Here is an 18723-nt window from a genome sequence, read left to right as displayed (position 1 = left end):
ATCTAAGGAAAATCAAGATTTTTTTTTAAGAATAAAATGTTTCAAAATGCTATGTCTTTAAATTAATTTATGTTGAACACAGTAGGTACCAGAGTCAATTCTCGTTGTCATGACAACAGACACTGAAAATTTAAACATCCAGTGACAGGCTGAATTCCCTGCAAAGAAGCTACTCTGCATTAAAATGATATACTAGTGAAACATTAAACAAATCTATGTGCAAACTATTTATTTTAAGCACATAGCTTAATTATTGCTTATAAAGAATATAACGATTCAGGCACTAAGTTTATTATTTCACTATGAATTTCTGTAAGATGTAAACAGTTAACTGAAAAGCAATAAGTAAAAAAAAAATGCAAGCCAATTAACAAAAGCTCTTCAAGGAAGATAAATGTTTTTTTAATAGTGCTGTTGCTTTCTCTGTCTGTCATATATATTTGATTAAGTCTATCATTCAACACATAAAATGAAGTCTATGAATGCAGCAGATTGTGCTTTGCTTGTTCTTTATATGCAGAGTGTTTGAAAGCCTGATAATGCATAACAATTTCTCAGAAGGTTCTTTAAGGCATTATAAAGTATTTGATTTAAGAATGGAAGTGTGTGTCTGCACCCAGTAGAGGTTTTGTATTACCATGGCTCATGTATTCTTCTAAATGCAGAAGAATTTTTTGTACTTGAGCAGGAATTTTCAAGACATGGCCTTAAGCTAAATGTAGGGGAAAGCATTTTCCTATTTACCAATAAAACTTTCCAATAAAAGTATACATGAAAAGGTAGGCACAAAATGAAACCACTACCTGCGATTTTTGCTCTGAAAAAACACCGTTTGATTGTACATGTAACAGAAAAGGCTACTTTTGAGCTGGTGGACAGAATCCCTCCCACAATGTGACACTGTGCTTTAAGTGGCTGTACTTTAAAAGAATCACATTAGCACAGGTCACTTTGGCAGAGCTGTGTCTGGTTTTGTATAATACCAAATCAGAGAAAGTTCTAACCTAAGCAGATTTAATTAACTGTTCCTACTTTATGGTGTATTTAGTTCATACTTTAATGCTACGAAAACATTACCATGAGTTACATCTACTTATTTAGTTCCTTCTCAGTATACCTCAAGATAGTCTCGACGCTCCCAGTATTCTGCCATCTGTGGGACCGAACAGGAAGTTTGGACCTTTCATAAATCCACCTTGGAGAATTCCAAACACAAAAACAGCGACATAATCCTTCTCAACACCAGTCAAGCCATTCATAAATGGACTCCTTGCACACTGATTTAGGGCTTGCTGCAACACAGCACTGGGAGTAACACTAGCAATCACTGTCAGGCCCCCGGTGCCCCAGGAGGCTCTGCAGAGTAAATAAACCTAGATTTGGTTACCCAGCTGAGTCATGCACATGCCAACACAAAAGACTCTCCTAGGCAGAGGTGTCTTCCTAATGCTTGTAAAGAACTCTAGGTGCTGTGCCCAAAGAAAGCACAGGAACACCACATCACTACAGTAACACACCTAGAATAATGCACTTTCCCTGTTGTAGCATAGCTTTGGGTCTAACAGCTTCTTCCAGAATTCAGAAGGAAGTTTGGAAGCTGAGGTAACACTTTCCCTTGTGGGTGGCTTCCTGGACAGTGTGAGTAAGGTCTTTGAGAAAAGACAATCTTTGTTTTATTGCCATGATAGTTCCAGTACAATAAGATTTTTTTCAATAATTCATCCCAAGTTATGCAGCAAGGTTGATCAGGTAGCTGACTGCCTCTTTCCAGGACTTTCAGCAAACAGAATAGAGCTGCTCAAACAGACAAAAATCTTGTGTTTCTGGTGACCTTTAGGGAACACATTGAAAGGATGAGTTAATGAAACCATTTTACCAGCAAACACGAGAGATAAACAAAGATAAGCAGTATATTAACTAGAGCAGGAAAACATCTGGGTCCTTCAGTGCTCCTACTGAAGGAGAGGTCAAGACTGATAGAAGTCCACTGAGAATATGAGAAGGAAAGTAACGCATCCTTCTTCAGAATCAGCTGCTCTGATTGTGTTCTAGAAATTATTTCAGCAACAGCAGTGAAAATAAATTTCATTTTCCACTATTTGGCTCACCCATTCCTCCTCTTTCATACTTTCACAAGCATGGAAAGAGTGGAAAAGCTCTGTCTCTTCTGCCTTTCTCCAGGACAGAAACGCTACCTGCTTCATTGAGGAACCTTCAGTTGGCATTCCTACAACAGATAAGGACCAATCTTCACCACTTCTGACCTGTAGAAGGCAATGAGAAACCTAGAGAAGAGAAGGCTCTGGGAAGACCTTATGGTGGCCTTCCACTATTCCACGGCGCCTACAGGAAAGACGAGGAGAGACTTGTTCTTAGGTAGCGTAGTGACAGGACAAGGGGTAACAGTTTTAAGCTAGAAAAAGGTAGGTTTAGAGTAGATATAAGGAAAAAAAATTTCACTCAGACCATGGTGAGGCACTGGAACAGATTGCCCAGAGAAGCTGTGGATGCCCCATCCCTGGAAGTGCTCAAGGCCAGGCTGGATGGGGCTTTGGACAACCTGGTCTAGTGGGAGGTGTCCCTGCCCATGGTGTCAGGTTGGAATGAGATGAGAGTAACACCCATTCCAACCCAAACTATTCCATGATTCTGTGAACTGAGAACCCAGGATGCCCCAGCTTGATTGTATCAAAAGACTCTCCTCTTCTTCACTAAAATGAAAGACACGGTGAAGTACAGACCCTGTCAATTTATTTGTGTCATATATCATGCGTCAGAGTGCCACATGAATGGGGAGCTCATGCCACCACCCCATCTAGGCACCAGGTGCCACTGGGGCAGCCCCAGGCACATGGCACCTCCCTGGGTTCCAGGCTGAGTCAGGCCAAGGGCCACCAAGCTGTGGCTGACAGCAGGCTCAGCATGAGCAGCAACATGCCCTGGCAGCCAAGAGGGCAAACAACATTGTGAGGTGCATTATACACAGCATTGCCAGCCAGTCATAAGAGGTGTTGCTCTCGCTACATATAGCACCAGTGCAGCCTCACCTTGAGGTATTATGTATAGTTCTGGCCTCCACAGTAAGAAAAGGACATTAAGGTGCTTGAAAACATCCAGAGGAGCACAACAAAGCTGGTAAAAGGGTTGGAAGGTATGTCCTGTGAGGAGAGGCTGAGGACACCTGGGTCGTCTAGTATGGAGAAAAGGAGTCCAAGAGGTGACTTCATGGCTCTCTGCAACTTCCTGAGGAGGGGAAGCAGAGACGGAGGTGCAGGTCTCTGCTCCCTGCTAACCAATGACAGGATGCATGGGAACAGCAAAAAAATGATCCAGGTAAGTTCAGACTGGGCATTAGGAAAATTTTGTTTACCATGATGGTGGTCAAAAACTTGAAGAGGCTTCCTAGAGAGGTGTTCGATGCCCCATGCCTTTCAACATTCAAGAGACTTGAGGATAATGTCCTCTATAATATGCTTTAGCTTTTGGTTAGCCCTGAAGTGCTCAGGCAGTTGGACTCAATGATCTTTGTAGGTCCCTTCCAACTGAACTATTCTAATCTAATCTAATCTAAATGAATGAGAATTTAGAAATATGAAGCCTTGTTTCCATGGGTCATGCCTGAAATTTCATTCAGGTATTACCATGCCAAAAAAACCTAGGCTGCCAATGCTTTTCATTTTTTAATTACACTACAAGTTTTGCTACGTAAGTCTATTAGTAGTGTAGTGGATTTATTTTTCCCTAGAAAGCTCACACATTCTTGTGTCTTAAAGTTGTTTAGTAGGACAATAAATTAACATAGACACTGTTCCTTTACTTTCAGATTGTGAACAAGACTGCCATTTGCCATGACAGTTGCTTATAGCATGAAATATCTCATAATAACATTAGATGGCACACAAAGAACAGCAGGGATGATTTTTAATTAAGATAAAGAGATGGGTTGTGTAACGTAGTAATAAGTGTTGGATCTCAGGAACTAAACATCCATCAGTTGCTCTTGACGTACATTTTCAAGGCTGTAGTAGCAACATTAAGTACAATAAATCCTCTCTTACTGTAAGCACATTGACCTTAAAGATTTCAACAGATTCTGGAGTCCTTCTGGCTAACATAACATCCAAAATTTTAGTTTATTTCCCATTCCAAAGCTAGTGTAATTTTCCAGAACTGCTGATTAAAACAATAAAGTATACATTGATTTTGTTTTGGTTTTTGTTTTTTTTGTTTGTTTTTGTGTTTTGTTTTTTTTTCAGTTAGATTTTTAAGATCCTTCAATATAAAACAGCCCAAAGTCATGAAGTCAAGTCATGACATGTAAAATTAGTTCAATTATTTTAAAATGGAATGTATACTTTCTTCTGATTTCCTGGAAGGGTTCCATATTTTCTTCTGTGTAACAGAGGAATGAATCCATCAGATGACTAAGAGCCAAAACATCAGCTTTGATGATTCATTCTAGCTCAGGAATGAACACGTTCAAAACAAAATAAAAGAGAGAACATTTTCTCAGTACATTTTTCTGGAGATCTACTTTATAGCAACAAAAGCATATCACCTTATATGATAGGCCTGCATCAAAGAACAAGTAATAATAATGTTGCCTATTTTTATTTATTTTTTTTTAATCTTTCCTATGACTGAAAGTAATGTGCGTAATTCAAGGTTTGCTTACACTTTACTGAAAAGCAGCCACTTCAGGGGTGTAACATGCTATTGCCATGTTCCTTGGTACAACAATAAGTTTTCAAAAATAAACGTGTTTTCAATCAAAACCAAGGAAGTTAGTGAAAAACATTAAAATAGAAACCATGATTTTTTTTTTATCTTTTGATTCTTTTGAACAAATAGTTTGCGTACTGAAAGTAGTGAGATATTTTTCTCAAATTCTATTTTTCTCAAAAACTAGTTTTTTATAGTTCGTGGAAAAATTACAAACTCTTATATCAACTGAAAGATCAGTATTTATTCCCATTTTACACTTTTGTCATAGAATTATCTGAGACAACGAACCCTCAGAAATTCTTTTTTCAAGATATAGTAGATGATATCAAAAATCCATCTCCCCAAAATCCACAACCTCCCCAAAAACAGAGACTTTGTTATAGTCATGTCTTTCTATATGCAACAGTGCACTTTGAACCATGACTGAGAATAAGTGCTTCAGACAACACTGTTTCTTAATCAGCAAGAAAGCCTTCAATTAACCCAAGAAAGATGTTCCCTTCGCTGCTTTTCCTAAGGGTCTGTGCACTGTATCTGATGCACTTCTCATCTCTGCAGCTGGCACGTTTTTTTTCTCCTAACATACTGTTAAAAACAACTAGTGGCACAAACTGTTGTCAGAGGATAATTCAAAGTATTTCTGAGCAGTATTTCTAGGAAGTCAAGTAAAAATGCTGCTGTCTAACCTGGAGAGACAGATGGTATGACGATGTTCAATTGTATTTTTGGAACATTGAGATGGAATATGCATTTCCTTATACTTGGTGAAATTAATATTTATTATGGAGAGCCACACAGAATTTCATATTCATTCTCTTGCTCTAAACCTTTTTTAAATAATGTAGAAGCTAAATATGTTCTTGGCATTTTGTAAACTTGGCTTACTGTGAAAAATTCAGGGGCACTCCGATTATCTTTTTTATGTTGTGATTGCGTGCTAAACCTGAAAGAAATAGCATGAACTGGTCACCAGATTGTTAAATTAAATGATTATGATTAAATGATGCTCACCAAGCTCATAAAATTTCTGCCTTATCCAATATGCAACTGACAATGCGTGTTTATCCACTGTGTTCCTCTACTTAGACAGGCATGCATGTGCAACACAGAGAATAGAAAAACAACGTTAAAGCATGCTAAAAGCACACATACTACTTTGTCACAGAGACGCTGCATTTCACATACAGATCTTGAAGTTCTGTGTCAAAGTGCCTTAGCATTATAAATCTCACTGGCATATCAAGCTTGGAAATCGTAGTTTATATAAAGGTACTGCATTCCAAAGGAGATCATTTGGCCTGCTATACCGAAGGTACTTGCTATAGCCAAAAGTCTTTTGTCACAGGGGGCATCGCAAGTACGTCTAATAAGCCCAGGTTTCTACCACTTAAACTAATATGAAATAGCACCCCTAAAATGATTAAGATCCTTAACACAGAATGGGCAGAATCTGTGTTTTAAAGACATGGTAAAGAATTTTATCCATCGCAGATGAGCTTATGCACTCACAGCAACTTGTTCCTTGACCTGTGAGAACTTCGCAATGTTTATATGTCTGGTCACTCATGCAATATTGCATAAAACATCTTACTTCTGAAGGAAAATGCCAGTCTCATGACATCATGACTGTTTGTTCTGAGCCCAAGAAACTGGTAGACTTTCTTTTAGAGAAAAAAAAAAAAAGTAATCAAAAAAAAAAAAGAGCTGATTATACATTATTGGTGGAAAATGGTAGGGAATCATAGAATCATAGAGTCATTTAGACTGAAAAAAAACTAAGACCATCTGGTCCAACCATCCCCCTACTACCAAGGTCACCCACTAAACCATGTCCCTAAGCGCCATGTCCAACCTTTCCTTAAACAACCCCAGGGACAGTGACTCCACCACCTCCCTGGGCTACCCATCCCAATGCCTGACTGGCCTTTCTGAGAAAAAATGTGTCCTCATTTCCAACCTAAACCTCCCCTGGCGCAACTTGAGGCCATTCCCTCTAGTCATCTGTGAGAAGAGGAACACTGATAGGGAAACTCTAACTGGATAAAGTATTAGTGAGTTCATAAAGGACTTCATTCATGGAGCAAGGTCCATCAAGAACTATGAAATAACCATCTAGATGCAGAAATTGTTCAGAAATTTCAGCTACTGTATTTGTTATCGGGGTAAAGGTTACTCAATGTCTGCACTGTTGTATGCTTTTTCCTTAAGCATCTGCTAATACACTGCTGGAAACAGGAGTTTTGGCTGAATAATTTGATCTCACTGGTCTGACGGACCTTATGTTTCAAGAATTAAAAGAGGAATAAAGTTTTATAACAGGCAAGGACTTTATGAGTTCCATTTCTTTAATCACAACTCAGTATTTTAATTTATCATGTCCCATATGCTAGTGGTACTGTTATTCATTATGACTGTGTTAAATACCAATTTTATCATCTGGTTCTTTTGGTCTCTTCCTTATCAAAATAGAAGGAGACACTACCTGAAGTTAACCTCTGCCTGTCATGAGTAATGGTAATGCAGATATTTGGAACTGTCCTACATGTTAGCTTGTCAGATGAAGAATAAAATAGAAAGTAGGGACTAGACTGGGAATTCACAATTTTATATATTCTTCTGAGAAAGAGAAAAAACACACACACAAGCAAACAAACAAAGAAAAAGCAACAGTGAAGGCAATTCTCCTACCCAAAGAAAATTTTTAAAATATAGTCTTACATGAGGAGAAGGCTTGAAATGGTTCACTTGAAAACGAACTGCAAACGTTATGGCACCATTTAGCAAGCTATATATGTTAGCAATAATTTGAATAGCTCTCTAGAAATTTTAGATACAGCTATATGCAGAGTCAAATGTACTGGTTTGTGGGTTTTTTTGGTTTGTTTGTTTTTAAATCTTTTCAGGTGCATGTCATACTGAGGATGCTGAGCCTTAAAACAGAAATACAAAATGCCAAAGGAAATGTAGTGGTAGGGATAGAGGCAGGTATGAAAATCCCAAGGATCAATTTCTCCTTTTTCCATAGTAGCTATTCCAGTGATACTCCACAATGTAGGTCTGCAGGCTAAAAGATAATTCACTTTCCATAGTGAATTATCAACGATGAGCTGACGAGATGTTCAGAGTCAGATCGGAACCAGGTTTTAAGCTGAAGTTTAGTGTCTGGGCTCAAGGCCAGATCATGCCAGGGTTCATAGTTAGAAACAAAATCTGATGAGCTCTTCTCACAAGGTATCAATGGAAAATGACATCCATTTGAAATAATGGAAATTTCAAAGTATGTGCCAGTTTTGCTATGTGTGGGTTGTATTCCTACCATCAAAACAACACACAGCTTAAAGCTCACATTCAGAACTCTGGCCCCAGCTCAGTTAAACACATTAAGTACATGCTAAGCTGATTCCCGATTGAAAAAGCACAAACTGAAACACATGTTTATACTTGGTCATTTGCTAAAGTGCTTTTCTGAATCTGGGCCTGGTTCTGGAGAATGAGAGGTTCTGACAAAACCATTTTCTTTCTACTTTCTGTTCGGTCAAAATACCACTTTGTTCAACAGAGGTTTTAGATTATGAATAACAAATAATTATCATAACAATTTATGCAAAAAAAAATTGAGTGCACATATAACAGGTTTATTTTAAGAATACCTAATAACAAAGAAAGCTGAAAGAACTGTGTACAGTACAAAGCCTGTATTTTAGCTTGCAGTATAATATTGATGTCATCTCCAAAATGCTCTGATTTATCTCAGCCTTCCTTTACAGCATATAATGGGTATTTACATTTTCTCTGCAGTTGCTGCTAGCATTTCAGAAGAATGGATGACACTCATGCTGCCAGATTTAGAGACTCAGCTGGATGAGGGAAAATAATACTTTACTACTCCAATCATAATATTTGTGTATTAATGAGTTGCTAATTTAAGATCTGGAATGGATCTTTCAGTTCCAAACATCCTCAAAAAAAAAAAAAAGTGTTTAGAATTAGTATTTTAGATTAACTCATTTTTTTTTTTTTTTACTTTACTCTTGAAGTTCTGTCCTTGATCGGATTTTACTTCCATATGTAGTTTAAAAGCTCACTGTCTTCATTTACCTTTCAAGTAGCATACGATATATTTGATGTGTTTATGCCACAGAAAATATTTAGCATTGTTATGTTTCAAAGATGCAGTAGTGGCATAGTTGCATACTTCACTTTTATGGAAAACAAAGAAAGAAGAAATAAGGAAACCAAGGGCCAAGAGAAAGTTATATTTGCAAGAGCAAGAATAAGGAATAGTCACAGCTGTATGATGATTTCCTTAAAGCAATACAAAGAAAGGCAGACTCTTGTAGAATAATCGAAAAAAATAAAAATATTTAAAATATATTAAAAGCATAAGTTAGGGGATCTTCATACAGAAGAAATTATGCTAAATATGGGAGAGAAAATATGAAGAAAAGAATTGACATGGCAGGGAGCTGTGCTGATTAAGAAGTGGGCAATTTAATTTCTTCAGGAGCGTGAAACTCCAGCATGAATTAATTTGCTTCATGCAGAGACCTGCTGTTTTCTCTTCTTTCCTCAATCACTGTTTACTACATAAAGTCACATCTCACCTATCTTCTTTGATTGTTTAATTTTAGCAGGATTTTCTTTTCACAGAACTATTAGTACAGCTAAGCTTTACTCCGCGTGTAATACATAAACACATTACTTTGGTCCCCAGGACCACTGAGGCTATTTCAAGTTTGAAACAATATTGCTGCAGTATTTTGCTTTCAGCAAATCATTTAACTGAATTTTAATAAGGTATCCCAGCCATAATCCAACATTACTTTTGCAACAACTCCCACATTTTTCAGTGGATGTTCTGGATTTCTATGGAATAAATTAACTCCCAAAGCAAAACAAGCTGATGGGTGAACCTCAGAAAGTGAGATTAGCCTCCACTAAGCTGGTAGTGCTACTATTGGGATACAACTGAGGAAATCTAATAGGAGTGGATCATAATTATAGGACAGAACAACATAAAGAGCACTGGAATGCACTGTGCTACAGAAATCTCTAGAGAGTACGAATTGCCAGGTAAAAGTAAACAGCTTTTAAAATGATAAATGCCAAGCACCCAAAGGCTCAAAAATTTTGAAGTGTGTGTTCAAAAGCTAATAATGTTCTTGTTTCAGACCATTTATAACAAGATCACAGAACCGACATGTAGACTGCCATTATCAGCCAACCTTTCCTACAGAGCCCAGGTAGACCAAAGCCTGTGTATGGAACCACATTTACAGATTTCATTGCTTTATTGACTAAACTAAATGCATAAGCATGTGTATAGAAGAAAATAAAGTCCACGAAGTACTATGTAATTAATAGTGTTCCTGAAATATTAGAAGAAACCAATCCTTATATATGCAGAATTTGGCCCTATATTACTAAAAATATGCGTAAACTCCCCTTTTCTACCATTGAGTATCTCAACACAGGCCAAACTGTAGAATGGCTGCTCTGCAAACTGGTCAGGCAGAAATTCCTCTTCACAATGCAGGGCTCATTTTTTTCATACAAAGCCGTGTCTCAGAGACACCAGAAGAACATAGCTACCTTTTTCAACAGATTGAAAACTACATTCATCCTTATGTAATTTTATCTCGGACAGAGAGAGGATTTCTACTGCACACCTACTTATAGGTACAGCCAACCCTGCCATTAGTGATGTCGATTTTGAGTACATAATAACATTGTGCTTAATCTCCAAAGAAAATGAAATGACTTACATAATTTCCCTTTCTGAAAATCTCTCCAGTAGTGGAATGTGAGCAGGTATAAGCTCCTGCTTCTCTGCCTGGCAACCTGGAACAAAAGTCCTGGAGGTCAGAAATACTACGAATGGGTGGAGCTAGAGGGGAAGCTGCTTTCAGGTGTGTTGTGTGCTAACCCCACTGGGCAGCTCAGCCCCACACAGCTGCTCACTCGCTCTCCCCAGGTGGGATGGGGGAGAGAATTGAAAGGTAAAAGCGTAAGAGCTCATGGGATAAGATAAAGACTGTTTACCATGTAAAACAAAAGCTGTGCTTGCAACAAGGCAAAACAAGGAATTCATTTGCTGCTTCCCATCAACAGGCAGGTGTCAGACACTTCCAGGAAATCAGGCCTCATCATGTGGAATGGTTTCTTAGGAAAGAAACCATACACTTCAGTCATGTCCCCCCACCACACACACACACCCTTCTTTTCCCCAGCTTTTATTGCTGAGCATGACATTATATGTTAATGGGATATTCCTTGCATTTAACTGTGCTGGCTGTGCCCCAGCCTCCTTACTGTCTGGGCAGCACCAGAAGCTGAGAAGTCAGTGCTCAGTAACACCTAGAACATCAGTCTGTTATCAACACTATTTTCATCCTAAATCCAAAACACAGCACCATACCAGCTGCTATGAGGAAAATTAACTCTATACCAGCGAAAACAAGTATACAAGGAACAACCAAGAAAATAGTACAAGAAGTGTCCAAAAAAAAAAAATAATTCTAATTTCAATCTCCAGAAGTCCTCACTTTCAACTCCTCCCAACAGAGAGAGGGAAAACAACAGGATGTTCTGTGTGTGGGAACTGTGTAAATTTAATGTCATGTTCAAAAAACTCACCTGTGCTAGGATGTAACAAAGTAGCTTTCCACATTCTACATTTTGCTACCTATCAGGTGTCATGTCTCAGGTGAGAAATGGTCCCTTGGGGAGAACCCACAGCTTATGCATTCACAATAATCTCCTGCAGAGGCTGGATTTTTCGTTCAGGATGTCACTGGTCAGAGAATCACTGAAACAGGTTGTTGGCAGCTGAAGCTCTTTGTATCTGGCCTGAAGCTCTTTGTATCTGACTTGTAAAATAACAATAAGAGATATTATCAGACTAATCTCTGAACTTACATGAAGGACAATGCCTGCGAGAAGAGAAGTTGAACACAATCATTATGGCACCTTCTGGTATGGTATCTTATCATAATTTTGATTAATTCCCCTAAGAGCAATTCCTGTGGTGAGTAGAGATAAGAGCTAAAAATCATACTTCTGAGGGAAAGTATTAAAAGAGCTCTCCCAACCTCCAAAGAAAAGAAACATACGTGTACATGTCCCACCATTCTAAATGAGAGTACATCTGTTGTTTTACAACATTTTTCCACATCTGCAAGTAAATCTGGTCATAGAATCTTAGAGTCATTTAGACTGGAAAAGTCTTTCAAAGTCATCAAGTCAAACAATCAAAATGACCTACCAAATTCCATCACAAAACTGTGTCCTTTAGTGTCATATGCACATACCTCTTGAATATCTCCAAGGCTGGGGACTCTACCACTTTGCTTGGCAGCCCCTTTCTATGCTTGGCCACCCTCTCTATAGAGCAATTCTTCCTAATAGCCAACCAAAACCTCCCCTGGTGCAACTTGAGACCATTAATGTTGGTAAAGACAGTATAACAGTTGATATATCAAAAAGGATCTAATTCTGTCACAATGAACACACTAAAAAGGATATAATTCTGGCATTTCCTACCTTTCCAGTGAATTAAGTGAAACCTTTTAAGTGACTGTCCATTTTGTATACATTTTTTTCTGATAATTAATGTAATAGACATTACCATTTTAAATATTCATACATTTGAGAAAAAAAAATTGATGATGAATTATCTTCCAGGACTACTTTCGATTCTCTGCAAGGAAGTTTATTCTGAACATCAAAAGGTTTTCCCAACAAGAAGCCATAGCAACTATGATGGATGTCTCTGCTTAAAGCATAGAATGAGGTTTATGAATCAAACGCCAGCTCTGAAGGTATGACATTACCCCAGGAGTATTCTTGTTCTTTGGTCGCCTTGCCTGTTGTAGTCTTAGCATAGAAAGGAAAGGAACTAATTTGCACAGCAATAATTTGCAGCCATGAAGAGATGCAGAGCAGGCACTCAAAAAGGATTGACAAATGACTATAAATTAGCAAGTGATTTCTGTCTGCTTCAAAGGAAGTCCTTACAGAAGCATCATTTTATATTCCTGATTCTACAGAACAGGTGGGTATCTCCTCACCATCTGCTGGATTTCTCAGTCAAGAGCCCTTTAAGAAGTCACTACTGCAACAGTAGGCTAATGAGTAATTATGGACATTAATCAAGAAGCACATGAGGAAAAATGAATTATTTTTCACAGGTTTTTGGTTTTTAGTCAATTCTGTGGCTTCTGTGTATCAGATCTTGCCTCACAAGAGCTTCAGCATTTTACCACAGAGCTTCTAGTTGAGTAACTTCTTTTCTGTTTGCTTTGCAAAATAGGAATTTAGCAGTTATGTCTTCATTTCAACAGGTTCTTAACGTTCATGCCAAGACAAAGGATGAAATAATAGTTTGGAAGATACTTCCCTTTTTTGTAACAGAATTGACTGAAAAAGGGGGCAGGAAGGATGAGTTTCAGCCTAAGGGATGCAACCGCCAGAAACTTTGTAACTGATTGTTCGTGTAGTAACCAGACTTTCAAATATGCTTGTTCTGGGTAAAATATCAGCCTCACATCCATGCTGCGTGGTGTTCCATGAGTGGACCTGGTTTGCCCTTCGTGAAGGATGTGCTCTTTCTGTTCCTTCCTCTTGGGGGGTGATTTGTAAAGGAGGGAAGGGACGCACAGAGGTCCTAGTGACAGGCTCATCATCTTCTTATGCTTCAATATTTCTGCAAATACTGCAGGCTGAGTACTGCCTCAGATAGCTGTGTTCCCAGATCCCTCGTCCTTCCTAATTTACTCCTGAAGTGCATCTGATTTCCAGAGGGCTCAGTGAAAGGCACTGAATATGTATCAGGATCATTATTCTCATATGCCAGATGGTTGGTTTGCAGCTGCCTGCAGTAGCTGGCACGGTAATAGGCTCCTGACATGAATTGCCTTTAATAAAAAATAGAGAATTCAACACAGAAACTTACTGAATTTTAAGTAATGCCTAGGAAACTAAATATCTTAATTCTGACCAGAACTTTGTAAGCTAGACCATAGGGACAGGTAGTATGGAGCCTCGGAGAGAAAGAATTAGAAGAACTTGTCCTGAGACAAGCAGCTTTATCACCCTCATTTTCATTGTCTGTGAAATGGGGATAAATAATACTTATCTTACAAACCACTGAGGTATGTAAAAGTACTCCTGCTGAAAATCCTTTATAAAATATCATAATTTACTAGCTTTTGCCTATTAGCATGAAATTGGTTTTCAGACTGTTCTTGGCTCTTGCATAGTTTTGGTTTAGAGCCAGAGAAATTTTTTTTTTTCTTCTGTTTAATTTGTCTTTGCACATTTACTTTAAGGATTGCTCTTCTGGATGAAGTTTCAGCCGGGAGCTTCATGGAAATGCATATGTTTCATATTTGCTGTCTGTGATACAGTTAGCTGTGCAAACTGAATGTTATGTCAGTGGGCACTCTGCCACACATTGTGAATGGATGCTGCATATTCTGCTTCTAAATGTGTCTATTTAATATGAATGTTGTCTTTCTCTTATGACACTATTTCATTAAAACATAAACATCACAGACAGGAATGTAAAATTTCAAAGAAATTCAACCTTCTAGTTTTCAGTTCTGCATGAAGCAGCATGGGCTTTATCATCATACCTCTAGTTATCCTTTTATCAACCTTTAGACACATGATATATTAAGTAACTCAGGCTGACCTGACTCTCTTGAGCAGGGCATAGGGACAAAACATTTCAAATATTTGGCTTATGCATAGGTCTGCCTTATTTTAACCTTAATTTAGAATATTGAAAGAAAATACTACCCTGGGCAAGACTCAGAGCGACCAGAGCTGGAAGAGCACTTGCACGAATATACCCTTTTACTATAGCTTGGTATGCTCCTGGCATGTATTTTAGGTGGAAGCTAGGAGAATACAGAAGAGACCCATTCAAGTATTCTGCCTACCATTACACTTCAGGGATGTTTCTAATGGGTGTAATGGAAATCTGAACCCATGCAATTTCACCGGTATTCATTAAATGCAGTCCAGAACAGATGTTTGAAAACCTTGCTTACCCCCCTTTTACTTGTTTTAATTTTTCACGCTTTCACTATCAGTATGGGAGTTTTTATACACAGAGTAGTTATACTACTGTATTTAATGGGATGTCAGCTGTGCCTAAAAAAAAAAAGATTTTGAAATGACCATTTGAAGACTATCAAGGTAAACAAAAGTACTTCAGAGTCACACAGTTATAAGAAAGGACAAATTTGTCCATACCTAAGTAGTATTTAGACCCTTATCAGATAAGGCATCTTCTGTAACATATACAGTTTATGAAGTAGAGCTCTTGTGATGTTAAAAAAGACATTGATCTTCAAAACACGTTAAAAGTACTATACATACACAGCACTCAAATTCAAGTGTATTTAAAATAATGAGCTTTCAGATTTAATTAAAATGATAAATTATAAGTAGTTGGTCCTGAAAAACACTTAGGCACATACATGAATTTGCTTTTAAATTTCATGTAACACACAATTTCTTGGATAGGAGCCCAGAAAATATTTTCATTAAGTCCTAAAATATGAAAAAATAAAATAAAATAAAATTTAATTCTTAATTGTAAAAAAAAAAAAATCCTGAAATCAGCGCTTTCTTCATTTCTAACTTAAATTTTAAAAAGAGGTTATATTCTAAATAACATCTTAACTTTTTTTATTTTGTTGCTCTCTAAAGGGAGGAACCAATGAGAATAGATGAAGTTGATGTTACACGTGATCTTCAGGTTACCTTGCAAGAATAATTCAAAGCAGTTTAGGTATGATTTATGCCCACTGCCGCCATAGGCTTGAGAAAGGATTAGCAGTCATGCTAGCCTGCATACTGGTTTTCTTTTCCTGACACATCTCCATTAGGTATTGCATTCATATGCTCATTTATTTCCCTTGCTGACCTGAGAAAGAAATATTGAATTCTGGTTGCTGTTAGCACTGTGTCAGAGGACAGACTTCTCATCACATCATAGTTGTCCCCATGTGGCACTCAGTTGTGTATCCAGGCTTTTCTGTCAGGTGTAAACTAATATTATTTTGCCAACCACAAAGAACCACTGCAAAGTATAATAATTTACAACCATGTTTTCAGAGATAACTCCTTAAACAGAGCATGTGAACTAGAGTTTCTCATAACATGGGAACATTTGTAATATTTTGATTTCTCCATAAAATCTGGAGAGTTGTGTGTGTCTAGGAGTGTGACTGTATTCACTGTGTGTGGAGGCAGTTTCTGCTGTCTGCCATCCAAAGGTTTTCCCTGTACAGCCGTATGTTCCATAGGTTGTTATTCTGGATAGCTACCATCAAAAACTCTATTATTCCTGAAAAGAAATCTTAATTATAGGAGGAAAATAGTTTAATTTAAATTATTTCACAGACTACTCCTTTCTAAGGTTTCAGATTTCAGTTTAAAAAGCATTTGATTCAGACTAACCTACATTGTTACTGCATGAGTGTACAGTCTCAGCACAGCTGAAATTCTTGCATGAGTCTCTGATTCAGTACATAAAGCACTCTCTGCTAAACTTTCATATACTTAGCCATTTTTTTTTCTTTTTGTCAGATAGAAAAATGGAGAAAAGGCAACAGGTGAGATAAGCATCATATTTCTTCTAGTGTGGCAAAGAGAGCTGTCTGTTGCTAGACAACACATTTCAGCTCAAGACAAGAGGAGAAAGCTGCCCAGCCACAGAATCAGCACTTTAAACTGTTCGATGGAGCTGACTGAGAAGGCTGTAAACCTGCCACTACAAATCACTGTACAGAGGAATTTTCAGCTGATCAGCTGGGGGGGATGGAAGGAAAAAATAGTTAAAAAAAAAAAAAAAAAAGAAAGAAAAAAGGAAAGAGAAAGAGAGAAGAGTGAGAGAGAGAGAGAAAAAGAAAGACAGAAAAAGAGAGAAAGAGAAAGAGAGAAAGAGAGAGAAAGAAATAGAGAGAGGAAGAAAGAAAAGGAAAAAAGAAAGAAAGGAAGAAAGGAAGAAAAGTAGAGAGAGAGAAAAAGAGAAAGAAAGAGAAAGAGAGAGAGAGAGAAGGAGAGAAGGAAAGGGAAAGGGAAAGGGAAAGGGAAAGGGAAAGAGGAAGGAAGGAAGGAAGGAAGGAAGGAAAAGAAAGAAAGAAAGAAAGAAAGAAAGAAAGAAAGAAAGAAAGAAAGAAAGAAAGAAAGAAAGAAAAAGAAAGAGAGAAAGAAAGAGAAAGAAAGAAAAAGAGAGAAAGGGAGAAAGGGAGAAAGAAGGAAAGAAGGAAAGAAGGAAAGAAAAGGAAGGAAGGAAGGAAGGAAGGAAGGAAGGAAGGAAGGAAGAAAGAAAAAGAAAGAAAGAAAAAGAAAGAGAGAAAGAAAGAAAGAAAGAAAGAAAAAGAAAGAAAGAAAGAAAGAAAGAAAGAAAGAAAGAAAGAAAGAAAGAAAGAAAGAAAGAAAAAGAGAGAAAGAAAGAAAGAAAGAAAGAAAGAAAGAAAGAAAGAAAGAAAAAGAGAGAGAGAAAGAGAGAGAGAAAGAAAGAAAGAATGAAAGAGAGAAAGAAAGAAAGAAAGAAAGAAAGAAAGAAAGAAAGAAAGAGAAAGAAAAAGAGAAAGGAAGAAAGGAAGAAAGGAAGAAAGGGAGAAAGAAAGAAAGAAAGAAAGAAAGAAAGAAAGAATGAAAGAAAGAGAGAAAGAGAGAAAGAGAAAGAAAGGAAGAAAGGAAGAAAGGGAGAAAGAAAGAGAGAAAGAAAGAATGAAAGAGAGAAAGAAAGAAAGAATGAAAGAAAGAATGAATGAAAGAGAGAGAAAGAAAGAAAGAAAGAAAGAAAGAAAGAAAGAAAGAAAGAGAGAAAGAAAGAAAGAAAAGAAAGAAAGAGAGAGAAAGAAAGAAAGAAAGAAAGAGAGAAAGAAAGAGAAAGAAAGAGAGAGAAAGAAAGAAAGGAAGGAAGGAAGAAAGAAAGAAAGAGAGAAAGAGAGAAAGAGAGAGAGAGAAAGAGAGAAAGAGAGAAAGAGAGAAAGAGAGAAAGAAAGAAAGAAAGAAAGAAAGAAAGAAAGAAAGAAAGAAAGAAAGAAAGAAAGAAAGAAGAGAAAAGAGAGAGAGAAAGAAAGAAAAAGAAAGACAAAGAAAGAAAGAAGAAGGAAGGAAGGAAGGAAGGAAGAAAGGAAGAGAAAGGAAGAGAGAAAGAGAGGAAGAGAGGCAGAGGGGAAGAGAGGAAGAGAGAAAGAAAGAAAAAAGAAAGAAAGAAAGAAAGAGAGAAAGAAAGAGAGAAAGAAAGAGAGAAAGAAAGAGAGAAAGAAAGAGAGAAAGAAAGAAAAACCTGTCCCTTATCCAGGAATATGTCATTCAGGAAAAAAAATGTTTCAACATGGCTTACGTACCATAACTTTGACTACAATTAGGAGAACAGAGATATAAGATAAGTAAACCAGCCCATATGCTCCTTAATATCTCATCCTTCCTTCAGACTGAACATCCAAGCAAAAGCACATGTGCAATGAAAGTCTACCTGTTCAGCTCCTTTGAAAATCACTGTTTGTGTCCCTAGCTGGCTGGCTTCAGATAAGCTTTTAAATATATTGCCCTTAATCACTGTGAAATAATTCCATATTTTGGACAGAAGAAATTACTGTCCAAGTGCTTATTACTATTAATGCCTCCACAGGATTCAAATCAAGGTCTTTATTTTTGACACCCGACTAATAATAAACTGAACTTAAACTATCAAAAGAAAATCTCTGCCTGAAAAGATGGTGATGATGAACTGCTGACCCCTGAAAAATGTAGTCGATAATGGAAATCTTAGCACATCCCTCCACAAAGAGATTTCCTACTGGGTGTATCCGTAATTTTGCTGTGCACAATTATCCACTCAATTTTGCTGTGCACTAATGCCACTGAAGCTCTACTCATTTGTACTCAGTGTTTTCCTGCTTCATTAGCTCCTGATCCTTCCATCAGTTGAGTGATTTTCTGTTTCAAACATTAGATGTTCATATTTGT

The sequence above is a fragment of the Cygnus olor genome, chromosome Z, assembly GCF_009769625.2.
Source record: "Cygnus olor isolate bCygOlo1 chromosome Z, bCygOlo1.pri.v2, whole genome shotgun sequence".
Lineage (NCBI taxonomy): Eukaryota > Metazoa > Chordata > Aves > Anseriformes > Anatidae > Cygnus > Cygnus olor.
This window is presented reverse-complemented; position numbering follows the sequence as displayed.